At 45.0% G+C, this 27,240-nt stretch overlaps 4 non-coding genes across 4 annotated transcripts; all 4 read right to left on the bottom strand.

Annotated features, from left to right (window-relative positions):
• Window positions 1-1,869: 1,869 nt before the first annotated feature.
• On the bottom strand, window positions 1,870-1,952 carry TRNAL-CAG (transfer RNA leucine (anticodon CAG)). The gene has a single exon. It is a non-coding gene; the product is annotated as a tRNA-Leu (tRNA).
• A 6,355-nt stretch (window positions 1,953-8,307) lies between these two features.
• On the bottom strand, window positions 8,308-8,380 carry TRNAT-UGU (transfer RNA threonine (anticodon UGU)). The gene has a single exon. It is a non-coding gene; the product is annotated as a tRNA-Thr (tRNA).
• A 288-nt stretch (window positions 8,381-8,668) lies between these two features.
• On the bottom strand, window positions 8,669-8,751 carry TRNAL-CAG (transfer RNA leucine (anticodon CAG)). Its single transcript has one exon. It is a non-coding gene; the product is annotated as a tRNA-Leu (tRNA).
• A 16,010-nt stretch (window positions 8,752-24,761) lies between these two features.
• On the bottom strand, window positions 24,762-24,834 carry TRNAT-UGU (transfer RNA threonine (anticodon UGU)). The gene has a single exon. It is a non-coding gene; the product is annotated as a tRNA-Thr (tRNA).
• Window positions 24,835-27,240: the final 2,406 nt, after the last annotated feature.

Below are 27,240 nucleotides of genomic sequence, written 5' to 3'. Positions count from 1 at the left end.
AGAGCGACAAATGGAACTTCTGTCATATCCTACTTTAGTCCCTCAGCTCTACTAATAAGGAAGGCAGCCCAATAGCTATGTCTTTTTAGTCCATAGTGTAGAATTTAGAAGATCTGCATTTTTCTCTTGCACGTCTTGAAAGAAAACACATGAATGCGTCTTTTTTGTATGAGATTAGTAATTGAGAGGCAATGAGCAGGAAAAGTCGGTTTTCCTCTTCAAAATCCACTTGATGAAAAACAAAGATAAGCAAGGAGGTAGCTGGCATCTCTTGATGCGCACAGTTCAAAATTTAGCGTTTCAATTAAAAATGACCGCCGATAGCAAAAACCAAACACTGGCCGCCACAGAGGCGTACAACCCGAACGTAGCCTTAAGACCACCGTGCCGGTAATGTCAGAACCCACGCCTCCATATTCGAACCCACGCCTCCAGAGGAGACTGCGACCTGAACGCAGTGCCTTAGACTGCTCGGCCATCCTGACTGGCTTGTGCATAACTGGCAAGTGAGCGCCGGCTATCGCAGACAGCTTGGAGAGCGACAAATGTAACTTCTGTCATATCCTACTTTAGTCCCTCAGCTCTACTAACAAGGAAGGCAGCCCAATAGCTATGTCTTTTTAGTCCATAGTGTAGAATTTAGAAGATCTGCATTTTTCTCTTGCACGTCTTGAAAGAAAACACATGAATGCGTCTTTTTTGTATGAGATTAGTAATTGAGAGGCAATGAGCATGAAAAGTCGGTTTTCCTCTTCAAAATCCACTTGATGAAAGACAAAGATAAGCAAGGAGGTAGCTGGCATCTCTTGATGCGCACAGTTCAAAACTTAGCGTTTCAAATAAAAATGACCGCCGATAGCAGAAACCAAACACTGGCCGCCACAGAGGCGTACAACCCGAACGTAGCCTTGAGACCACCATGCCGGACAGGTCAATCCATAGATATTTTCAGGACAGTGAGGTTTGTTTAATAAGTGGCGCATATGGGCATTCCAAAGGCTGAATTGCAATATCTTCAGCATGTTGTGAATATATGTATCTAGGAGATAATTGAAATTCAACAGAATGTATCCCAGTGGATTGATTCCAACATTCCAACTTGTGATGCGTTGACTCCTGGCTAAGTTACCTCTGTAATTATCAGATGCATGGAACATTCAAGCTTGAGTTCTATTTTCCAAAATAAAAATGGAAAGTGTTCCTTCCTCTGTGAGATTGGTTAGCAGGTGGCAAGTGTCTTTTAACCAAATGTTTTTTTTTCAATCAATCCGTAGACTTTTCCAAGACAGTGAGGTTTGTTTAATGAATGGCTAATACTCCTGATGGTGGAATTGCAATGTTTTCAACATGTTGTGAATATAGGTAACTTGGAGAATAGATTAAAATAGAATTGTGGTAGAAATTGAGTAGTTATGTATGGAACAAAGCACTTTTCACTGGTTAATAAATAGATCCCTGTATTTCATTGTGCACATCCACAGTTTTCCACGGAAAAGTAGAAAGCTAAAAGAAAATGTGATTGACTTGGAAAGAGTGTGATGTGGGAGTCTAAGAGGCCCCAGAGAGATTGAGATTTGAGCCCTGATTCAACCTTCTTTGGGGGGGTGTCAAAACTCCACATGTGGAACGTCATCATCCAACTTGCAAGGAAAACCAAGGTTAATTAATCTGGTAGGAAGAAAAAATATTTTTCTTGAAGGACATAGCCAGTTTGCTTCTCTGAAATATGTTGCTGAGAAAAGAAACAATTGGAGAACACACCTAGAGCAGCAGCAATATATGGTCATCCAATTAGTTGTAATGTAGCTGGCGATACCAAGCAAGCTAACGATAGATCGCTGTTGCTTTGAGCAAGAAATAAAGCAGTAATGTCAGAAGTGGGATTCAAACCCACGCCTCCAGAGGAGACTGCGACCTGAACGCAGCGCCTTAGACCGCTCGGCCATCCTGACTGTCTTGTGCTTGACCGGCAAGTGAGCGCCGGCTATCGCAGACAGCTTGGAGAGCGACAAATGGAACTTCTGTCATATCCTACTTTAGTCCCTCAGCTCTACTAACAAGGAAGGCAGCCCAATAGCTATGTATTTTTAGTCCATAGTGTAGAATTTAGAAGATCTGCATTTTTCTCTTGCACGTCTTGAAAGAAAACACATGAATGCGTCTTTTTTGTATGAGATTAGTAATTGAGAGGCAATGAGCATGAAAAGTCGGTTTTCCTCTTCAAAATCCACTTGATGAAAGACAAAGATAAGCAAGGAGGTAGCTGGCATCTCTTGATGCGCACAGTTCAAAATTTAGCATTTCAAATAAAAATGACCGCCGATAGCAAAAAACAAACACTGGCCGCCACAGAGGCGTACAACCCGAACGTAGCCTTGAGACCACCGTGCCGGTAATGTCAGAAGTGGGATTCGAACACACGCCTCCAGAGGAGACTGCGACCTGAACGCAGTGCCTTAGACTGCTCGGCCATCCTGACTGGCTTGTGCATGACTGGCAAGTGAGCGCCGGCTATCGCAGACAGCTTGGAGAGCGACAAATGTAACTTCTGTCATATCCTACTTTAGTCCCTCAGCTCTACTAACAAGGAAGGCAGCCCAATAGCTATGTCTTTTTAGTCCATAGTGTAGAATTTAGAAGATCTGCATTTTTCTCTTGCACGTCTTGAAAGAAAACGCATGAATGCGTCTTTTTTGTATGAGATTAGTAATTGAGAGGCAATGAGCATGAAAAGTCAGTTTTCCTCTTCAAAATCCACTTGATGAAAGACAAAGATAAGCAAGGAGGTAGCTGGCATCTCTTGATGCGCACAGTTCAAAATTTAGCGTTTCAAATAAAAATGACCGCCGATAGCAAAAACCAAACACTGGCCGCCACAGAGGTGTACAACCCGAACGTAGCCTTGAGACCACTGTGCCGGTAATGTCAGAAGTGGGATTCGAACCAACACCTCCAGAGGAGACTGCGACCTGAACGCAGTGCCTTAGACTGCTCGGCCATCCTGACTGGCTTGTGCATGACTGGCAAGTGAGCGCCAGCTATCGCAGACAGCTTGGAGAGCGACAAATGGAACTTCTGTCATATCCTACTTTAGTCCCTCAGATCTACTAACAGGGAAGGCAGCCCAATAGCTCTGGGCTGCATTTTTCTCTTGCACGTCTTGAAAGAAAACACATGAATGCGTCTTTTTTGTATGAGATCAGTAATTGAGAGGCAATGAGCACGAAAAGTCGGTTTTCCTCTTCAAAATCCACTTGATGAAAGACAAAGATAAGCAAGGAGGTAGCTGGCATCTCTTGATGCGCACAGTTCAACATTTAGCGTTTCAAATAAAAATGACCGCCGATAGCAGAAACCAAACACTGTGCGCCACAGAGGCGTACAACACGAACGTAGCCTAGACACCACCGTGCCGGACAGGTCAATCCATAGATATTTTCAGGACAGTGAGGTTTGTTTAATACGTGGCGCATATGGGCATTCCAAAGGCTGAATTGCAATATCTTCAGCATGTTGTGAATATATGTATCTAGGAGATAATTGAAATTCAACAGAATGTATCCCAGTGGATTGATTCCAACATTCCAACTTGTGATGCGTTGACTCCTGGCTAAGTTACCTCTGTAATTATCAGATGCATGGAACATTCAAGCTTGAGTTCTCTTTTCCAAAATAAAAATGGAAAGTGTTCCTTCCTCTGTGAGATTGGTTAGCAGGTGGCAAGTGTCTTTTAACCAAATGTTTTTTTTTCAATCAATCCGTAGACTTTTCCAAGACAGTGAGGTTTGTTTAATGAATGGCTAATACTCCTGATGGTGGAATTGCAATGTTTTCAACATGTTGTGAATATAGGTAACTTGGAGAATAGATTAAAATAGAATTGTGGTAGAAATTGAGTAGTTATGTATGGAACAAAGCACTTTTCACTGGTTAATAAATAGATCCCTGTATTTCATTGTGCACATCCACAGTTTTCCACGGAAAAGTAGAAAGCTAAAAGAAAATGTGATTGACTTGGAAAGAGTGTGATGTGGGAGTCTAAGAGGCCCCAGTGAGATTGAGATTTGAGCCCTGATTCAACCTTCTTTGGGGGGGTGTCAAAACTCCACATGTGGAACGTCATCATCCAACTTGCAAGGAAAACCAAGGTTAATTAATTTGGTAGGAAGAAAAAATATTTTTCGTGAAGGACAAAGCCAGTTTGCTTCTCTGAAATATGTTGCTGAGAAAAGAAACAATTGGAGAACACACCTAGAGCAGCAGCAATATATGGTCATCCAATTAGTTGTAATGTAGCTGGCGATACCAAGCAAGCTAACGATAGATTGCGGTAGCTTTGAGCAAGAAATAAAGCCAGAAGTGGGATTCGAACCCACGCCTCCAGAGGAGACTGCGACCTGAACGCAGCGCCTTAGACCGCTCTGCCATCCTGACTGGCTTGTGCTTGACCGGCAAGTAAGCGCCGGCTATCGCAGACAGCTTGGAGAGCGACAAATGGAACTTCTGTCATATCCTACTTTAGTCCCTCAGCTCTACTAACCAGGAAGGCAGCCCAATAGCTATGTCTTTTTAGTCCATAGTGTAGAATTTAGAAGATCTGCATTTTTCTCTTGCACGTCTTGAAAGAAAACACATGAATGCGTCTTTTTTGTATGATATTAGTAATTGAGAGGCAATGAGCACGAAAAGTCGGTTTTCCTCTTCAAAATCCACTTGATGAAAGACAAAGATAAGCAAGGAGGTAGCTGGCATCTCTTGATGCGCACAGTTCAAAATTTATCGTTTCAAATAAAAATGACCGCCGATGGCAGAAACCAAACACTGGCCGCCACAGAGGCGTACAACCCGAACGTAGCCTTTAGACCACCGTGCCGGACAGGTCAATCCATAGATATTTTCAGGACAGTGAGGTTTGTTTAATAAGTGGCGCATATGGGCATTCCAAAGGCTGAATTGCAATATCTTCAGCATGTTGTGAATATATGTATCTAGGAGATAATTGAAATTCAACAGAATGTATCCCAGTGGATTGATTCCAACATTCCAACTTGTGATGCGTTGACTCCTGGCTAAGTTACCTCTGTAATTATCAGATGCATGGAACATTCAAGCTTGAGTTCTATTTTCCAAAATAAAAATGGAAAGTGTTCCTTCCTCTGTGAGATTGGTTAGCAGGTGGCAAGTGTCTTTTAACCAAAGGTTTGTTTTTTTTCAATCAATCCGTAGACTTTTCCAAGACAGTGAGGTTTGTTTAATGAACGGCTAATACTCCTGATGGTGGATTTGCAATGTTTTCAACATGTTGTGAATATAGGTAACTTGGAGAATAGATTAAAATAGAATTGTGGTAGAAATTGAGTAGTTATGTATGGAACAAAGCACTTTTCACTGGTTAATAAATAGATCCCTGTATTTCATTGTGCACATCCACAGTTTTCCATGGAAAAGTAGAAAGCTAAAAGAAAATGTGATTGGCTTGGAAAGAGTGTGATGTGGGAGTCTAAGAGGCCCCAGTGAGATCGAGATTTGAGCCCTGATTCAACATTCTTTGGGGGGGTGTCAAAACTCCACATGTGGAACGTCGTCATCCAACTTGCAAGGAAAACCAAGGTTAATTAATCTGGTAGGAAGAAAAAATATTTCTCTTGAAGGACATAACCAATTTGCTTCTCTGAAATATGTTGCTGAGAAAAGAAACAATTGGAGAACACACCTAGAGCAGCAGCAATATATGGCCATCCAATTAGTTGTAATGTAGCTGGCGATACCAAGCAAGCTAACGATAGATTGCGGTTGCTTTAAGCAAGAAATAAAGCCAGAAGTGGGATTCGAACCCACGCCTTCAGAGGAGACTGCGACCTGAACGCAGCGCCTTAGACCACTCGGCCATCCTGACTGGCTTGTGCTTGACTGGCAAGTGAGCGCTGTCTATCGCAGACAGCTTGGAGAGCGACAAATGGAACTTCTGTCATATCCTACTTTAATCCCTCAGCTCTACTAACAAGGAAGGCAGCCCAGTAGCTATGTCTTTTAGTCCATAGTGTAGAATTTAGAAGATCTGCATTTTTCTCTTGCACGTCTTGAAAGAAAACATATGAATGCGTCTTTTTTGTATGAGATTAGTAATTGAGAGGCAATGAGCACGAAAAGTCGGTTTTCCTCTTCAAAATCCACTTGATGAAAGACAAAGATAAGCAAGGAGGTAGCTGGCATCTCTTGATGCGCACAGTTCAAAATTTAGCGTTTCAAATAAAAATGACCGCCGATAGCATAAACCAAACTCTGGCCGCCACAGAGGCGTACAACCCGAAAGCAGCCTTGAGACCACCGTGCAGGACAGGTCAATCCATAGATATTTTCAGGACAGCGAGGTTTGTTTAATAAGTGGCGCATATGGGCATTCCAAAGGCTGAATTGCAATATCTTCAGCATGTTGTGAATATATGTATCTAGGAGATAATTGAAATTCAACAGAATGTATCCCAGTGGAATGATTCCAACTTGTGATGCGTTGACTCCTGGCTAAGTTACCTCTGTAATTATCAGATGCATGGAACATTCAAGCTTGAGTTTTATTTTCCAAAATAAAAATGGAAAGTGTTCCTTCCTCTGTGAGATTGGTTAGCAGGTGGCAAGTGTCTTTTAACAAAGGTTTTTTTTTTCAATCAATCCGTAGATTTTTCCAAGACAGTGAGGTTTGTTTAATGAATGGCTAATACTCCTGGTGGTGGAATTGCAATGTTTTCAACATGTTGTGAATATAGGTAACTTGGAGAATAGATTAAAATAGAATTGTGGTAGAAATTGAGTAGTTATGTATGGAACAAAGCACAGTTTTCCACGGAAAAGTAGAAAGCTAAAAGAAAATGTGATTGGCTTGGAAAGAGTGTGATGTGGGAGTCTAAGAGGCCCCAGTGAGATCGAGATTTGAGCCCTGATTCAACATTCTTTGGGGGGGTGTCAAAACTCCACATGTGGAACGTCGTCATCCAACTTGCAAGGAAAACCAAGGTTAATTAATCTGGTAGGAAGAAAAAATATTTCTCTTGAAGGACATAACCAATTTGCTTCTCTGAAATATGTTGCTGAGAAAAGAAACAATTGGAGAACACACCTAGAGCAGCAGCAATATATGGTCATCCAATTAGTTGTAATGTAGCTGGCGATACCAAGCAAGCTAACGATAGATTGCGGTTGCTTTAAGCAAGAAATAAAGCCAGAAGTGGGATTCGAACCCACGCCTTCAGAGGAGACTGCAACCTGAACGCAGCGCCTTAGACCACTCGGCCATCCTGACTGGCTTGTGCTTGACTGGCAAGTGAGCGCTGTCTATCGCAGACAGCTTGGAGAGCGACAAATGGAACTTCTGTCATATCCTACTTTAATCCCTCAGCTCTACTAACAAGGAAGGCAGCCCAGTAGCTATGTCTTTTAGTCCATAGTGTAGAATTTAGAAGATCTGCATTTTTCTCTTGCACGTCTTGAAAGAAAACATATGAATGCGTCTTTTTTGTATGAGATTAGTAATTGAGAGGCAATGAGCACGAAAAGTCGGTTTTCCTCTTCAAAATCCACTTGATGAAAGACAAAGATAAGCAAGGAGGTAGCTGGCATCTCTTGATGCGCACAGTTCAAAATTTAGCGTTTCAAATAAAAATGACCGCCGATAGCATAAACCAAACTCTGGCCGCCACAGAGGCGTACAACCCGAAAGCAGCCTTGAGACCACCGTGCAGGACAGGTCAATCCATAGATATTTTCAGGACAGCGAGGTTTGTTTAATAAGTGGCGCATATGGGCATTCCAAAGGCTGAATTGCAATATCTTCAGCATGTTGTGAATATATGTATCTAGGAGATAATTGAAATTCAACAGAATGTATCCCAGTGGAATGATTCCAACTTGTGATGCGTTGACTCCTGGCTAAGTTACCTCTGTAATTATCAGATGCATGGAACATTCAAGCTTGAGTTTTATTTTCCAAAATAAAAATGGAAAGTGTTCCTTCCTCTGTGAGATTGGTTAGCAGGTGGCAAGTGTCTTTTAACAAAGGTTTTTTTTTTCAATCAATCCGTAGATTTTTCCAAGACAGTGAGGTTTGTTTAATGAATGGCTAATACTCCTGGTGGTGGAATTGCAATGTTTTCAACATGTTGTGAATATAGGTAACTTGGAGAATAGATTAAAATAGAATTGTGGTAGAAATTGAGTAGTTATGTATGGAACAAAGCACAGTTTTCCACGGAAAAGTAGAAAGCTAAAAGAAAATGTGATTGACTTGGAAAGAGTGTGATGTGGGAGTCGAAGAGGCCCCAGTGAGATTTGAACTCACGACCCCTGGTTTACAAGACCAGTGCTCTAACCCCTGAGCTATGGAGCCCTGATTCAACCTTCTTTGTGGGGGTGTCAAAACCCCACATGTGGAACGTCGTCATCCAACTTGCAAGGAAAACCAAGGTTAATTAATCTGGTAGGAAGAAAAAATATTTCTCTTGAAGGACATAGCCAGTTTGCTTCTCTGAAATATGTTGCTGAGAAAAGAAACAATTGGAGAACACACCTCGAGCAACAGCAATATATCGTCATCCAATTAGTTGTAATGTAGCTGGCGATACCAAGCAAGCTAACGATAGATCGCGGTTGCTTTGAGCAAGAAATAAAGCAGCAATGTCAGAAGTGGGATTCAAACCCACGCCTCCAGAGGAGACTGCGACCTGAACGCAGCGCCTTAGACCGCTCGGCCATCCTGACTGGCTTGTGCTTGACCGGCAAGTGAGCGCCGGCTATCGCAGACAGCTTGGAGAGCGACAAATGGAACTTCTGTCATATCCTACTGTAACGGACCGTTTCACTTACAAGAGGATAAAATCCGTTTAGGCGATAATCCCCTTTTTGAGAGACAGGCACAGCTACTGCAGAACACCAAACTCCCGAACTGGATACAAGATAACACTCCGAACTGGAACAGCTGAACAAGAAAAGCATACAATCCGCTTACACTCCTGGCAGTCAGCTTACAATCCAATTCCCCCCAAGAACGAGACGACACTTCATTTTGAGGGTTAAACAGGAACTCTGGACTGGCTCATCCAGCCTGGCTTTTATTTCCAACTCACACATACAGGCCACACCCAGGGGGAGGCATAAAAGAACCAATGACATAGATGTTACCTCCCACACATCCCCTCCCCTTAGTGTGACACATAATCCCATTATTCATACAGTTGAAAATATACTTTTTACACAATATTTATAACTTCAAAACCATACCTCACATTCACACAAAATTACATATCCACAATCAATCCATTCAGGGGAACAACATATTAAAAAATGGCATGGATCAGACCAGGGGTTCAAAAGTTACTAAAAGTATCTTTTAAAACCCCTAGCTTTCCAGGGCCTTCTCTGTGCTGGAGAAGTAATCCAATTATCTCCCAGCACAAAGACAGACTCCATTAAGCACATGGGGACACAAAGACAGTAAAACACTTTGAAATACATAAATTCACCTTTTACACATAGCACACAGACATTTCACCTATCCCCAGATAGCTGGGATCTGTGCGCACAAAACTACCGAATAGCACGCAGATCCTACTCACACAGTACAATTGCCATGGAGCTAAAGTCTTTCCCATAGTCTTTCATTATGAATAGGCTCCATGGTATAGATATCTGGGGTATCACATTCCCATAAAGTCTGGTCCATAGTCCAAAGGCAAGAGGCGGGCAATCGGCCCCCTCCAAGGACACGTGGCGAGGTCGGTTTCGCCACAATCCCAAAAAGTCCCAATATGTCCATCGATGATTTTAAAAGGGCCAGTTGCAGCAATATAAAGTACAATATGCCCCAAATAACCCAGGGGCCATAGTCAGCAGGTAGGAGGCTAGCAAACAGGCTTCTCCAGGGCCCAGTGGCGAGGTTGGTTTCGCCACATTTCTCCCCTTTTCCAAACAGACTAACAGGGTACCTGACCTCTTGCCGGTCAGTGCCCTTGTTAGTCCAGCAGCCCACCCACAAGACAGAAACAGCAGTACAGCCCACCCGCAATAAATGGTTACTACACCTGGGTAAGGGAGAATCTTGTCCATGTCCAGGTGCCTTACCACGGCTGTGTGGGGGACTGGTAGGCTGCCTTGGTGGGTTGCTGAGGGGGCAGAGACCAGCGGTACTCTGTCCTGGTGCCAGCAGTACCACGGGAGTAGTCTGGTTGGAGCCTGGTTGCTGGAGACCGACTGTCTCCTCTTTAGCTGCACAGCTCTGCTGCTGGAGACCGACTGTCTCCCCTTTGGATACATAGCTCCGCTGTTGGAGGGGGAGACCGACTTTCTCCCCTTTGGCTAAGCAGCCTTGTTGCTGGGGGACAGGACTGACTGTCCGAACCCCCTGTGCTGTAGGTGCAGAGACCACAGTCCCATCTGCACAGTTGTGGGGCTTACAGTCTCCCCCTGGTACATTAAGCTGCCGCTGGGGAGAGGTGGTAACCAGCTCCTCTCCCATTAGAACACTCTGCCACTGGGGAGAGGTGGTAACAATCTCCTCTCCCATGCATACTTTCAGTCTTTGTGGAGGGAGACCGACTGTCTCTCCTCCCAATGCAGTGTCCTGCTGCTGGGGAAAGGAGACTGGGCTCTCTATTCCCTGCTGGACACTCTGCCGCTGGGGAAAGGAGACTGGGCTCCCAATTCCCAACAAATCACACTGCCGCTGGGGAGGGAGGACGGCCACTTCAGCTCCCTGTAACTTGGGCGCAGAGACCACAGTCCCATCTGCGCTGGTGTGGGGCTTACTGTCTCCCCTTGGTGCGCTAAGCTGCTGCTGGGGAGAGGGGGTAACAAACTCCTCTCCCTTACACACTTTCAGCCGCTGGGGAGCAGGGCTGACCCTCTGTACTCCCTGTATTCAGGGCGCAGAGACCACGGTCCCATCTGCGCTGGTGAGGGGCTTACTGTCTCCCCTTGGTGAGCTGCGCTGCCGCTGGGGAGAGGGAATAACAAACTCCTCTCCCTTACACACCTTCAGCCGCTGGGGAGAGGGGATAACAGGCTCCTCTCCCTGCACCGTAGACTGCCGCTGGGGAGCAAGAACGGCACCTTCAGCTCCCTGTAACGCACACTGCCGCTGGGGATCTGGGCCGACTGCCCAGCATCCCTGTAGGGCCGGTAGAGAGACCGCAGTCCCATCTCCTGGGTCTTCCCAGGACCAGGACCAATCCGTGAGGCCCCTCAACATTTGTGAGTAAGGGCCACCTGCTTCCCCACCTGGCAACTCTGGCTGCTGCTGGGGATCTGGGCCGGCTGCCCAGCATCCCGGTGGGCCCGGTGGAGAGACCTTGGTCCCATCTCTACCTGCCTGTTGTGGTTCCTCACAGGACCAGTCTATGAGGACCCCCACTTCGGGTTCCTCCCGCCGCCTCAGGGAAAGACGGCTAACCTCCTCGGATGCAGTCTCTACTCGGCTGCTGTAATGCTCCTGCTGCTGAGCATACTTCCTCTCTTTTGCCAACCGGAATTCTCGGTCCAGCCTTGTGTTTCGCTCAGCCATGACCTGGTTCCAGATCACCCGGCGTGTCTCCATGGGTATATCATCCCCATACTCGGCCACTTGCTGCCTCACCTCGGCCAGCCAATCATCTCCAGAGCCAGAACCTTCCATACTTGTCTGCTCCCAGGGGCGCTGCACGACTGCTAGCGTTGCCCTCAATTTGTAAATCCAAACAGTGTCTCTGAGCTGCTTTACCTCGCACTAGGATGCCATCCCACCGCTTGCCACCAATGTAACGGATCGCCTGGCCCCCCGACTTGGTACCTCCGTTAATGGATGCTCCTAGTGCTTCCTGAGGACTCCAAGCACTCTGGCAGACACCACAATCACAGAACCGATGCAGCATATGAACCTTCTCAAGCATAGGAATGCTGTAGACCGTTGAATAGGAACCATACGAATAGGCTTGCACTCCTAGCAGTCAACTGGAACAGCATGCAATAAATCCTCCCCCCAATAATGAGACGACACATCACTTTGAGGGTAAAACAGGAACTCTGGACTGGCTCATCCAGCCTGGCTTTTATTTCCAACTCACACATACAGGCCACACCCAGGGGGAGGAATAAAAGAACCAATGACATAGATGTTACCTCCCACACATCCCCTCCCCTTAGTGTGACACATAATCCCATTATTCATACAGTTTAAAATATACTTTTTACACAATATTTATAACTTCAAAACCATACCTCACATTCACACAAAATTGTAGATTATGCTAGCTTTAGTGTACCTATAATCTTAATTTTATTAATGACAGGAGGCGAGTATTTGCTTAAGTCTCTCTTTACTAGAACTCCACAGCAGCACAGAAAAACAACCAATCAGAAAAAAGTTAGGTACTATAAAACTCCCCTCCCCATGCATCATTTCCTCTTTCAAGCTGCGACAAAAACAGAAAAAAGGCAGAGAAACATCATGGGGAAGAAACGAAGTCCTAGATACGATGAAAATAACGATGTCCATCATCCGAGAGTAACCGTCCTACTAGATAGTGTTGATGGACTGTAAACTGAAACGAGAGAAAAACAGAATCGAACAGGCTGATTATCCAATGAAATGTACTCTAAATAAACATGTAGGCAACCAAAATTAACTCTAATATATCCCAACCCTACTATGAAAAAGCACAGACATAAGGAAAAAGCGACAGGTAGCAGAGACAACAAACAGAGTTGCATACATACCTGACAATCCAAACTATAACATTAACAAGGGAGGGACAAGAATGGGTGGGAAATACTCGCCTCCTGTCATTAATAAAATTAAGATTATAGGTACACTAAAGCTAGCATAATCTACAATTTTATAACATGACAGGAGGCTTCGTATTTGCTGTTTCAACGCTCAGTTCACCAATCCAACGCTGTTTGTGTCGCTGGTATCTATTCCAGGAAATTTCAGAGTAATCCTAATCGGACATTCCAAGAACGATAAACGACAGCCGACGGATCAAAGAAGATGCCAGCCGACGAAGCATCTCAAATACAGAAAAAAGCACCATCCGCTGGTAAATCCATTGTACGTGGTGTTGCGACCTGTTTCCTAGCAGTTGGTCCCTGAGCTGGCAAGTTGACCTGTTAGCCATATTCCTGTAGTTGTATAATATTGAAGGTCAATCTCGGACTTAGGGTCGCGAGGAGAAACTGCCACCCTGTCTCAACTCACGATCCATAAGGCGGCTCCTCCGATCGCGCCAGGGTCCTTCGGCGATGCGGCATTGCAGGTAGATCTCCAATCTCAAGGAATGCGCCTAAGTCCCCCACCAAAATTGCAATAGAGAAACCGAGGAAGATCTTCCGTTCCTTCCTGTCCTACCCGGTGAGATGTCTCATCCGACGATAAATACATAATGCAGGCAAGAGTGTGGCCAAACCAGCCCTACTCTAAGTGATACCAATATGCCAAATGGACTGAGTAATCCTCGGACGCAGTAGAGAAAAGACTCCAAAGGACGTCCATGCAGGGTTCCGAACTGAACTTGTGTGGAGGAAATGGTGGTCGACTACTCTGGGAATAGTGAATCCCAGAAATCTGCAAAGGAATGGGAAAAGCAAACTGGAGCGCAGATTTCCATCCAGAAATGCCCTCGTCCAAGAGTGAAAGATGTCTGTGTAGGAATCGGGGCACACCAGGTACCTCCATGAAGTCTCGTAGGCCTCCTCGACGGTAGTTGAAAAGTAGGTTAGCACGAATCCAACAAAATGGCTCTCGTGAGGGATAAATAGAGCATAGACGGAGGGCCCTCGTCCGAGGAGACGGGGCAGTCCAGCCGCCTTATCCCAAGATCATAAAGACCGGGGAAGTCAAGACAACCGGGGTTTCCAGTCTTACCCTGTGATCCATACGTATGGTTTTACCTTCCGACCAGGAAATAGGCCTTCCATAATCTTGTTACCCGAGCAAGGCAGTGCCCGTTTGCTCCATGAAGGTCTCTATATCTCCTGACATCTTGACATGGGAGAAACTGTCTTCGCAGTTTGTTCGGAATGGTCTGGATATCCAAAACAGAAAGCAATCTCTGTATTACATGGTGCAGAGTCTGCCAAAAAACCTGCACACTCCTAGTACCGGAGGGTCACCTGTTAGCCGTACCATCTCCAGGGGTGTGTGCAAATAAGTGTGAGACTCCCCCCCGTTATACCTCTGAGTATCTCTTGCTCGTTTTACAGCGGTCCGGATCCAGGGATCTAGACTAAACATGCAATTCTTGCATGACCAGGCAGACCTCTAGAACGAAGTCAGTAGCGTGGATGTCAGTTCTAATTGAATGCAGGGGGGACGCCCCTCTGTGTAGTCATCGATGTTTTGCACAGGTACAAGCCTGTGTGATGAACAAATGGCCAGTATAGTAGAGCGTCGAGTGTATGAGAGAGCCGCGCTCTCTACCACTGTGATCGCATACCGTGAGAGCGTCCGGCTGCTAGCCTGAGCGGGCCGCACCCGTTAGTAACCAACAGCCGTGACCGGATGCGAGTGGGTCCTCCCAACCTGTCCTCTGAATCCAGCCCAGTATCAGGTTGAGGACGAGTGAGGGGTTGCGCCCTCTAATAACAAATCAGTATCCGGTTCTGTATGAGAGGGTTCGCCCTCTGTTCCCGAAAGAAAATATACTCGGATCGAGGTGATGGAGGGCCGCACCCTCCCGTGGTGCAAATTAGAGTCCCTAGAGATTCAGGGGGACCAAACTGTAGTGCGCACCAATTATTAATGTCAGCATAAGGCTGAGGGCAATCTTCGGAAACAACGATGGAAAACTATCAACCGACTATCCGGATCCCGTGCGTGCGCGCGGGGTCCAGGTAGACCGTTGGTAGTCTGAGGAAAGCTGGAGACGTTCTCCTGCGATCCACGAGTGCCTGGGAGGTCGGAGGAGGTCAAGTCTGGCCTCACGACGACCCGAGCGAAAAGGAAAAGGAAGTCAAGAAAGAAACAAAAGGCAACAATTAACGTAGATAAGAATAATACGCCAATTCTATCTCGGATAGAAGGTAAACAGCAGGCCGGAACGTAGGAAAAGTAAGTCCCGCTGGACATGGCCAGGAGCTAACCTAACGCAGGAAAAAACTACTGAACCTATAAGGATTCCGGGAGGCAGATACGGAGTAGCCGGTAAAGACAAGGAAAAAACACAGCTTTCTCCTGTAGGAGTCTGAGTACCGGTCCTTGCTTGTGCGAAGTTCTCCTTGGAGATGCACCGTCACCGGTTTGGAGGAAAACGTGGATGTGTCCGGGGTCTTCATAAGAAACTTAGCCCTCCAGGCCTGAGGTTTAGGGCTTTCACCCTTCCCACCATACTCAGATGGCCGTATACTTGTGTCCTCTCGAACACTATGGCAATGGTGTTTGTCTGGACACCTGCCTACCTCCATGTCACTGGTGGGCTCAGGGTTATCCTCAGTGAAATTACCCCAGGCCGGCGGCCAAAAGGGGATCGGTACCAACAGTGTAGGCCCATCAGTAGGGCACAGGCCCAGCAGACCAAACGAATGGACACGGAAAGGTAGCCAAGCAAATAGTCGCATACATAGCAGGCCATCAAGTAGGCACCAACATAGCAGGCTATTCGATGGGGCACAGGCATAGCAGGCCGTTTTAATGGGCACAGACATAGTAGGCCGTTCTTATGGGCACAGACATAGCAGGCCGTTCTTATGGGCACAGACATAGCAGGCCGTTCTTATGGGCACAGACATAGCAGGCCGTTCTTATGGGCACAGACATAGTAGGCTGTTCTTATGGGCACAGACATAGTAGGCCGTTCTTATGGGTATAGACATAGCAGGCCATTCTCATGGGCACAGACATAGCAGGCCGTTCTTACGGGCACAGACATAGCAGGCCATTCTTGTGGGCACAGACATAGCAGGCCATTCTTGTGGGCACAGACATAGCAGGCCATTCTTGTGGGCACAGACATAGCAGGCCATTCTTATGGGCACAGACATAGCAGGCCAATCAATGGGGCACAGACATAGCAGGCCAATCAATGGGTTGAGTGATACCAATATTATTAATAACATGTATTTATATACAGCGCCTTCCAATTCTGTAGCGCATTACAGTGGGTATCGAATGAGTAACGAGGACCTCTGAGTTCGGGTAGAGGTCCCCAAAATTGTAGATCCTCAGGGCATCTTGTGACATAGGACCCTTATACAATCAACCCTTTTAGACAGCGTAATGCTGTCTGAGTAACTTGAACCGGGACTGGCAGTCCCTAAATGCCCAGCAGGCAAATAGCGTTATCCCAGCTGTATTGGTATAAGCGGAAGTTGTCACAGTGATTACCATGTCCATGAAAGTAGGATACATAGAGCGATACTCTCCTTAAACTGTGAATTGGTATGCACAAGCTCACACAGATCTGTTTGATGTCTCAATCGTAAATATAGATACCATCATCATCATATCTGAAAATATTGAATAGAATCAATGTAGACTGGTATTCCAGATCCAGGTCTGTTAACACTATATGTATGCCATGGACAGTGAGTTCATACCAGAGTAGTCTCCTCAGAGACCCCATAGCTGGACCCGAAAAGCTATATACTGCGAGGCACACTAATCCAAGCTCACAATACCTGTAACTCACAGGAATCTGTGATATACACTGTCAGCAAAACTACAGTATCCTGAGATATACACAGCAGTCAAACTCACCGCAATATGTGATATACACTGTCCGTAAAAACACGCAGCAATCTGCGATATACACTGTCAGTAAAAAACACCCAGCAATCTGTGATATACACTGTCAGAAAACACATAGTAATCTGATATACACTGACAGAAAAACATATAATAATCTCACATACCCAGTCAGAAAAACACACAGTAGTCTCATATATACTGTCAGAAAAACACTTAATAATCTCATATACCCAGTCAGAAAAACACCCAGTAATCTCATACACAGTCAGAAAAACACCTAGCAACCTCATATACACAGTGAGAAAAACACATAATAATCTGATATACATAATCAGAAAAACACACAGCTATCATATATACACTGTCAGAAAAACACATAGTAATCTGATAAATATAGTCAGAAAACACACAGCTAGCTCATATACACTGTCAGACAAACACATAGTAATCTGATATGCACTGTCAGAAAAACACCTAGTAATCTCATATACACTGAGAGAAAAACGCATAGTAATCTCATATACACTGAGAGAAAAACGCATAGTAATCTCATATACACTGTGAGACAAATACACAGCCAGAAAATAAAAAACTGTCATAGGAAACCAGAAGTCTGACCTATAAAAAGCCCTAAAGCTCACAGCAAGCTGTGAGATCTACACTAAATAAACTATAGTGATATATGTGGAATTGTGGTAAACCTGCTGAGACCCGCCGGGGAATCTTAGCAGGGCAACAAACGCAGAGATCCGACCGTGGAAGGAGGAGGGGCCGTGAGCAGGCACCCCTTTCTCCAGCCGGTCGGATCCACGAGGCTGAAAGAAAACCCGGCCGCGGCGAGGCGGCCACGTGCGTTAGCAGACCCGGTCGCGGGGTGCTCGCGTCTGACTGCGAGGAACCCCGGGCGCCGGCAGTCTCACACCAGAGCGGAGTCAGAGGAGGCAGCCAAGCGGCTAGTCTCCTGACACCCGAGCAGAGCGCCCGCATCCCCACAGGGGAGGGAAACTAATAGAATGGCGCCAGGGAGTGGAGAGGGGGGGGAAACAAACAACAGGAATCCCCAGGGGCCCCCCAAATACCACAAACATCCCCAAAGACACAGGGGAAAAGAGCAAAAAAACAGGCAGAAATCCAGAAGCAGAAATAAAAGTAAAAACGGAAAATAATATAGGTATAACTAAATGCTATAACATAAAATATATACATGAAAATACAATATATATATAAGCAAAACAACATGACTAAAATAACAAATATACACCCTAAATAAATCATAATAAAACCCAAAGCCACCAACTAATATTAGCAGGAGGCAGTGGTACTCTGACCTGTACTGATGCGAAGCAGCAAAGAAAGAGGAAATAATGCATGGGGAGGGGAGTTTTATAGTACCTAACTTTTTTCTGATTGGTGGTTTTTCTGTGCTGCTGTGGAGTTCTAGTAAAGAGAGACTTAAGCAAATACGAAGCCTCCTGTCATGTTATAAAATTACATATCCACAATCAATCCATTCAGGGGAACAACATATTAAAAAATGGCATGGATCAGACCAGGGGTTCAAAAGTTACTAAAAGTATCTTTTAAAACCCCTAGCTTTCCAGGGCCTTCTCTGTGCTGGAGAAGTAATCCAATTATCTCCCAGCACAAAGACAGACTCCATTAAGCACATGGGGACACAAAGACAGTAAAACACTTTAAAATACATAAATTCACCTTTTACACATAACACACAGACATTTCACCTATCCCCAGATAGCTGGGATCTGCGCGCACAAAACTACCGAATAGCACGCAGATCCTACTCACACAGTACAATTGCCATGGAGCTAAAGTCTTTCCCATAGTCTTTCATTATGAATAGGCTCCATGGTATAGCTATCTGGGGTATCACATTCCCATAAAGTCTGGTCCATAGTCCAAAGGCAAGAGGCGGGCAATCGGCCCCCTCCAAGGACACGTGGCGAGGTCGGTTTCGCCACAATCCCAAAAAGTCCCAATATGTCCATCGATGATTTTAAAAGGGCCAGTTGCAGCAATATAAAGTACAATATGCCCCAAATAACCCAGGGGCCATAGTCAGCAAGTAGGAGGCTAGCAAACAGGCTTGTCCAGGGCCCAGTGGCGAGGTTGGTTTCGCCACACCTACTTTAGTCCCTCAGCTCTACTAACAAGGAAGGCAGCCCAATAGCTATGTCTTTTTAGTCCATAGTGTAGAATTTAGAAGATCTGCATTTTTCTCTTGCACGTCTTGAAAGAAAACACATGAATGCGTCTTTTTTGTATGAGATTAGTAATTGAGAGGCAATGAGCACGAAAAGTCGGTTTTCCTCTTCAAAATCCACTTGATGAAAGACAAAGATAAGCAAGGAGGTAGCTGGCATCTCTTGATGCGCACAGTTCAAAATTTAGCATTTCAAATAAAAATGACCGCCGATAGCAGAAACCAAACACTGGCCGCCACAGAGGCGTACAACCCGAACGTAGCCTTGAGACCACCGTGCCGGACAGGTCAATCCATGATTTTTTCAGGACAGTGAGGTTTGTTTAATAAGTGGCGCATATGGGCATTCCAAAGGCTGAATTGCAATATCTTCAGCATGTTGTGAATATATGTATCTAGGAGATAATTGTAGATTATGCTAGCTTTAGTGTACCTATAATCTTAATTTTATTAATGACAGGAGGCGAGTATTTGCTTAAGTCTCTCTTTACTAGAACTCCACAGCAGCACAGAAAAACAACCAATCAGAAAAAAGTTAGGTACTATAAAACTCCCCTCCCCATGCATCATTTCCTCTTTCAAGCTGCGACAAAACAGAATAAAAAGGCAGAGAACATCATGGGGAAGAAACGAAGTCCTAGATACGATGAATATAACGATGTCCACCATCCAAGTGTAACCGTCAAACTAGATAGTGTAGATGGACTGTAAACTGAAACGAGAGAAAAACAGAATCGAACAGGTTGATTATCCAATGAAATGTACTCAGAATAAACATGTAGGTACCCGATGTAGCAACCAAATTAACCTAATATGTAAATATCCCAACCCTACTTATGGAAAAAAACGGACATAAGGAACAAGCGACAGGTAGCAGAGATAACAAACAGGGTTGCATACTTACCTGATAATCTAAACTATAACATTAAACAAGGGAGGGACAAGAATGGGTGGGAAATACTCGCCTCCTGTCATTAATAAAATTAAGATTATAGGTACACTAAAGCTAGCATAATCTACAATTTTATAACATGACAGGAGGCTTCGTATTTGCTGTTTCAACGCTCAGTTCACCAATCCAACGCTGTTTGTGTCGCTGGTAATTATTCCAGGAAATATCAGAGTAATCCTAATTGGACATTCCAATACGATAAATGACAGCCGGCGGGTCAAAGAAGATGCCACCCGACGAAGTATCTCAAATACGGAAAAAAAGCACCTTCCGTCGGTAAATCCATTGTACATGGTGTAGCAACCTGTTTCCTAGAAGTCGGTCCATGAGCTGGTAAGCTGACCTATTAGCCACATTCCTGTAGTTGTATAACTTCGAAATCCGATCTAGGACCTAGGGTCGCGAGAAGAAAACTGACACCAAGTCTCAACTCATGACCCGTAAGGCGGCTCCTCCGATCGTGCCAGGGCCATTCGGCGATGCGGCCTTGCAGGGAGATCTCCAATCTCAAGGAATGCACCGAAGACCACCACCAAAATCGCAATAGCAACCGAGGAGGATCTTTCGTACCTTCCTGTCCTAACCGGTGGGGTGACTCATCCGAGCATAAATTCATAATGCAGGCGAGAGTGTGGCCAAAACAGCCGTATACTAAGTGATTCCAACATTCCAAACGGACTGTGTAAACTTCGGACGTCGTAGAGAAAAGGCTCCAAAGAACGTCCATTCAGGGTTCCGAACTGAACTTGAGTGGAGGAACGGTGGTCGAGTATTCTGGGAATAGGGAATCCCAGAAATCTTCAAAGGAATGGGAAGTGCAAACAGGAACGCAGATTCCCATCTAGAAACGCCCCCGTCCAAGAGTGAAAGCTGTCTGTGTAGGAGACGGGGTATACCAGGTACCACCATAAGGTCTCGTAGGTCTCCTCGACGATAGGTGAAAAGTAGGGCAGCGCGAATCCAACAAAAACGGCTCCCGTGAGGAATAACTAGAGTATAGACGGAGGGTCCCCCATCTCCGAACCCTGATCACCAGGTATGCGTTTCGAGGAGACGGGGCAGTCCTGCCATCTCATCCCAAGATCTGATGACCGGGGAGGTCAAGACAAACCGGGTGTTCCGGTCTTACCATGTGAACCATAGGTACGGTTTTTACCTTCAGAGCGGGTAATAGGCCCTCCTTAAACCTGTTACCCGAGCAAGGCAGAGCCCGTTTGCTCCATGAAGGTCCCCGTATCTCCTGCCACCTAAATACGGGAGAAACTGTCTGAGCAGTTGAACACAACGGTCTGGATATCCAAAAACAGAAAGCAATCCTCTGTTTTTATGGTGCAGAATATACCCAAACCTGCACTCACATAATACCTGAGTTCCATCCGATAGTCGAACCATGTCCAGGAATGTGTATAAAATAAGTGGGAGTCACCCCTCGATATACCTCTGTGAGAATATCCCTCCATGACAGGAGATAGACTAGAGGGATCCAGTCCAAATATGGATATCTTGCATGACCAGGCAGTCCTCTATATCGAAATCAGTAGCACGGACGTCAGATCTACTTGAATGCAGGAGGGACACCCCTCCATGTAGTCAGCGATGACTTGCTTACAAGTCTGAGTGCTGAACAAATGGATGGCACCGTAGAGCGTCGAGTGTATGAGAGATCCGCTCTCTCTACTAATGTGATCAAATAACGTGCTAACGTCCGGCTGATAGCCTGAGCGGGCCGCACCCGTAAATAACCAAACAGTAGAGTCTGCATCCGTGACCGTTCCTCTCTATGAGAATGTTTCCTCCAAACATGACCCCTGTATCCAGCTCAGTCTCTGGCTGAGGTTGAGGGAGGGCTGCGCCCTCTAATAACAAATCAGTGTCCGGTTCCGTATCTGAGAGGGGTTCGCTCTCTGCTCCAGCAGATAAAATATTCTCGGATTGAAGAGATGGAGGGCCGCACCCTCCTGTGATCCAAGCTAGGGTCCCTAGAGACTCAGGGTGACCAACTAGAGGGTAAACCAAATATGAGTATCAGCAGAAGGCTGAGTGCAATCTACGGAAAAACGATGGAAAAACTATCAACTGACCATCCGGATCCCGTGCGCGCGGGCACAGACATAGCAGGCCTTTCTTATGGGCACAGACATAGCAGGCCGTTCTTAAGGGCACAGACATAGCAGGCCGTTCTTATGGGCACAGACATAGCAGGCCGTTCATATGGGCACAGACATAGCAGGCCAATCCTGGGTTGAATATTATATCCTATGAGTATCTGTTATTTATATAGCGCTACCCAAATCCACAGCGCTTTACCATGGGTCTTGGAAGAGTAATGGGGACCTCTGAGCTAGGGTAGAGTTCCCCCAAAATTTTGTAGATCCTCAGAGCACCTTGACATAGACGTCAACCCTTTTAGACAGCGTAATGCCGTGAGAATAAACTCGAACCGGGACTGGCGGTCCCTGAATGCCCAGCAGGCAAATAGCGGTATCCCAGCTGTATTGTTATAAGCGGAAGTAGTTTCAGTGATTACCCCGTCCACGAAAGTAAGCTACATGAGCGATACTCTCCTTAAACTGTGAATTGGAATGCATCTGCACACACAGATCTGTTTGATGTTTCCATCATCGATATAGATACCATCATCATATCTGAAAATATAGTATAGTATCCGTCTGCAATTCACAGCAATCCGTGATCTACACTGTCAGTAAAACTCCCAGGAAACTGTGATATACATCAGCAAACACACAGCAAACTGTGATATACACAGTCATGAAAACACACAGTAATCTGTGATATAACTGTCAGTAAAACACCCAACAATCCGTGATGTACACTGGCAGCAAAACGCGCAGCAATCTGTTTGCCATAATAGGGTCTGGTGTACCATGCGAAAAAGGGGGTCAGACGTAGGTCCCTGATACAGTAGATATGGTGTATGCAGGGCACAGGTTCCCACTGGAAGTAAGAGTAAGAAGTAAGGAGCCAGTGGTAAAATAAGGTCTGTGTCACAGACAGAGCATTAAATGGATACTGTCTATAGGCTGTACTACAATCCAGAAAAGGATATCAGATATACACATATCTCAACATCCACACACACACACCTATCTACATATATATACAAATACATACACCCACACATACATACACCTGGATATAGAAGAACTCATGGAAAAGTCAAATAATGTCCCATGTAGAAGGTGTCAGCTCAAAGCTGCATTAGGTCCCCCAAAGCAAAAACTGACGTGCAGTGGAAGACGCTGAGCTGGTGGAGGCAGACCTCCCACAAGTAATGCACCGACGAGGGAGGGACCGCGAGCGGTCGCACTCCCTCCCGGTCGGGCTCTCCCCCACCCGGTCGGACACACGCGGTCCACGGGCGGAGGCGGCCGCGGCCACGTGGGGAAGAAGATCCGGCCACTGGGTACTCGTGTTGCGTACGCGAGTGCCCCCGCGACCGGGAAACCACATGGGACCGCCGGAGATGAAACTCCGCGGTCCCGGAGCTCGGGGTCGAAGGAGGCAGGAGTAGTCAGCCTCCTGAAGCCCCCGAGCGGCACGCACAGCGCCAGGCAAGGCAGGCAAACAAAGAAAAGTGAAACGGACAGGGAGGGGGCACAAGTCTAAGGAAAAGACAGCAAGGACCCCAAAGCCCCCACAAAACATACACAAATAAGGGAAAATACAGTGAAAGCCTGAAGAGCAGGCATTAAGAAAACCCCACAAAGATATATAACAGTACATTGGATTAAAAACCCACACAGATATATAACAGTATATAGGAGTAAAAACCCACACAGATATATAACAGTATATAGGAGTAAAAACCCACACAGATATATAACAGTATATAGGAGTAAAAAACCCACACAGATATATAACAGTCTATAGGAGTAAAAACCCACACAGATATCTAACAGTATATAGGAGTAAAAATCCACACAGATATATATAACAGTATATTGGGATAAAAACCCACACAGATACATAACAGTATATTGGGATAAAAAACCCACAAAGATATATACCAGTATATATGAATAAAATCCCACAAGGATATATAACAGAATAGAAAAGAATACATCTAACCAGGGCAAAACAAACAACTGGACATAGATTAAATCCCACAAGGGTAATCTAAAATATAGAAAATAAAATACTGAAAATAAGAGCAAAACCCAAAGCCACCCACTATAAGCAGGAGGCAGAGGTACTCTGACCTGTACTGGTGCGGAGCAGCAAAGAAAGAGGAAATGATGCATGGGGAGGGGAGTTTTATAGTACCTAACTTTTTTCTGATTGGTTGTTTTTCTGTGCTGCTGTGGAGTTCTAGTAAAGAGAGACTTAAGCAAATACGAAGCCTCCTGTCATGTTATAAAATTGAAATTAAACAGAATGTATCCCAGTGGATTGATTCCAACATTCCAACTTGTGATGCGTTGACTCCTGGCTAAGTTACCTCTGTAATTATCAGATGCATGGAACATTCAAGCTTGAGTTCTATTTTCCAAAATAAAAATGGAAAGTGTTCCTTCATCTGTGAGATTGGTTAGAAGGTGGCAAGTGTCTTTTAACAAAAGTTTTTTTTTCCAATAAATCCGTAGACTTTTCTAAGACAGTGAGGTTTGTTTAATGAATGGCTAATACTCCTGATGGTGGAATTGCAATGTTTTCAACATGTTGTGAATATAGGTAACTTGGAGAATAGATTAAAGTAGAATTGTGGTAGAAATTGAGTAGTTATGTATGGAACAAAGCACTTTTCACTGGTTAATAAATAGATCCCTGTATTTCATTGTGCACATCCACAGTTTTCCACGGAAAAGTAGAAAGCTAAAATAAAATGTGATTGACTTGGAAAGAGTGTGATGTGGGAGTCTAAGAGGCCCCAGTGAGATTTGAATTCACGACCCCTGGTTTACAAGACCAGTGCTCTAACCCCTGAGCTATGGAGCCCTGATTCAACCTTCTTTGGGGGGGTGTCAAAACTCCACATGTGGAACGTCGTCATCCAACTTGCAAGGAAAACCAAGGTTAATTAATCTGGTAGGAAGAGAAAATATTTCTCTTGAAGGACATAGCCAGTTTGCTTCTCTGAAATATGTTGCTGGGAAAAGAAACAATTGGAGAACACACCTAGAGCAGCAGCAATATATCGTCATCCAATTAGTTGTAATGTAGCTAGCGATACCAAGCATGCTAACGATAGATCGCGGTTGCTTTGAGCAATAAATAAAGCAGTAATGTCAGAAGTGGGATTCGAACCCACGCCTCCCGAGGAGACTGCGACCTTAGACCGCTCGGCCATCCTGACTGGCTTGTGCTTGACCGGCAAGTGAGCGCCGGCTATCGCAGACAGCTTGGAGAGCGACAAATGGAACTTCTGTCATATCCTACTTTAGTCCCTCAGCTCTACTAACAAGGAAGGCAGCCCAATAGCTATGTCTTTTTAGTCCATAGTGTAGAATTTAGAAGATCTGCATTTTTCTCTTGCACGTCTTGAAAGAAAACACATGAATGCGTCTTTTTTGTATGAGATTAGTAATTGAGAGGCAATGAGCACGAAAAGTCAGTTTTCCTCTTCAAAATCCACTTGATGAAAGACAAAGATAAGCAAGGAGGTAGCTGGCATCTCTTGATGCGCACAGTTCAAAATTTAGCGTTTTAAATAAAAATGACCGCCGATAGCAGAAACCAAACACTGGCCGCCACAGATGCGTACAACCCGAACGTAGCCTTGAGACCACCGTGCCGGACAGGTCAATCCATAGATATTTTCAGGACAGTGAGGTTTGTTTAATAAGTGGCGCATATGGGCATTCCAAAGGCTGAATTGCAATATCTTCAGCATGTTGTGAATATATGTATCTAGGAGATAAATGAAATTCAACAGAATGTATCCCAGTGGATTGATTCCAACATTCCAACTTGTGATGCGTTGACTCCTGGCTAAGTTACCTCTGTAATTATCAGATGCATGGAACAATCAAGCTTGAGTTCTATTTTCCAAAATAAAAATGGAAAGTGTTCCTTCCTCTGTGAGATTGGTTAGCAGGTGGCAAGTGTCTTTTAACAAAAGGTTTTTTTTTTTCAATCAATCCGTAGACTTTTCTAAGACAGTGAAGTTTGTTTAATGAATGGCTAATACTCCTGATGGTGGAATTGCAATGTTTTCACCATGTTGTGAATATAGGTAACTTGGAGAATAGATTAAAATAGAATTGTGGTAGAAATTGAGTAGTTATGTATGGAACAAAGCACTTTTCACTGGTTAATAAATAGATCCCTGTATTTCATTGTGCACATCCACAGTTTTCCACGGAAAAGTAGAAAGCTAAAAGAAAATGTGATTGACTTGGAAAGAGTGTGATGTGGGAGTCTAAGAGGCCCCAGTTTCTTACTGTATTCCATAATTTTTGTACAGTCTGTGTGACGGAACCAATCTCGCCACATTGTTTTGGAGGAGCCTGATTGCCCGCCTGCTGCCTTTGGACTATGGCCCTGGGAGATTGGGCCCTTTAAAAACAGTATTCGGCCATACCAGAGTGTATGTCACTCATTCTGGCCCTTTACATACAGTGGGGTCATTTGGTACTTGCCCTGTGTGAGCTGTGGTAACCCAGATAGCTATGCCATGGAGCCTATTCGTGTGATTAAAGTCTTTGGCTCTATGGCGATTAAACTGTATTCGGTTGGTCTGAGTGCCATTCACCTAATAATGTGCACTCAGACCTGAGCTATCTGGGGATATGTGAAATGTCTGTGTGTTATGTGTAAAATGTGACTTTATGTATTTTAAAGTGTTTTATGTCGTTTTGCAACCATGTGGTTAATGGAGTCTGCCTCTAGTCCTGGATAATTGGATTACTTCTCCAATTATCTCCAGGGCAGAAGGGAGGAAACCGGGATGCATTGTGGGGATGTTTTTCTTCTGTTTGAGCCAGATTTTGCCATGCTGCAAGCCAGGGCCCAAAAGATACTTTTACTAACTTTTGAACCCCTGGTCTGATTCATGCAATTTTTGAGTATGTTGTTCCCCCGAATGGATTGATTGTGAATATGTATTTTTATGTGAATGTGATGTATGGTTTTAAAGTTATGAAAGTTGTGTAAAAGTATATTTTGAACTGTATGCATAATGGGATTATGTGTCACACTAAGGGGAGGGGGATGTGTGGGATGTAACATCTATGTCATTGGTTATTTTATGCCTCCCCCTGGGTGTGGCCTGTATGTGTACTCATGTAATAAAAACCAGGCTGGGTGCCCCAGCACCTCAGACCACTGCTTGACCTTCAAAACGGAGCCTTGTCTTGTTCTTGGGGGGATTCACTGTATGCTGTTGGAGATTGACTGCTAGGA

The sequence above is a fragment of the Pelobates fuscus genome, chromosome 12 (assembly GCF_036172605.1).
Source record: "Pelobates fuscus isolate aPelFus1 chromosome 12, aPelFus1.pri, whole genome shotgun sequence".
Lineage (NCBI taxonomy): Eukaryota > Metazoa > Chordata > Amphibia > Anura > Pelobatidae > Pelobates > Pelobates fuscus.
The sequence above is the reverse complement of the archived record's forward strand: the minus strand, read 5'-3'. Positions and strand labels throughout refer to the sequence as shown.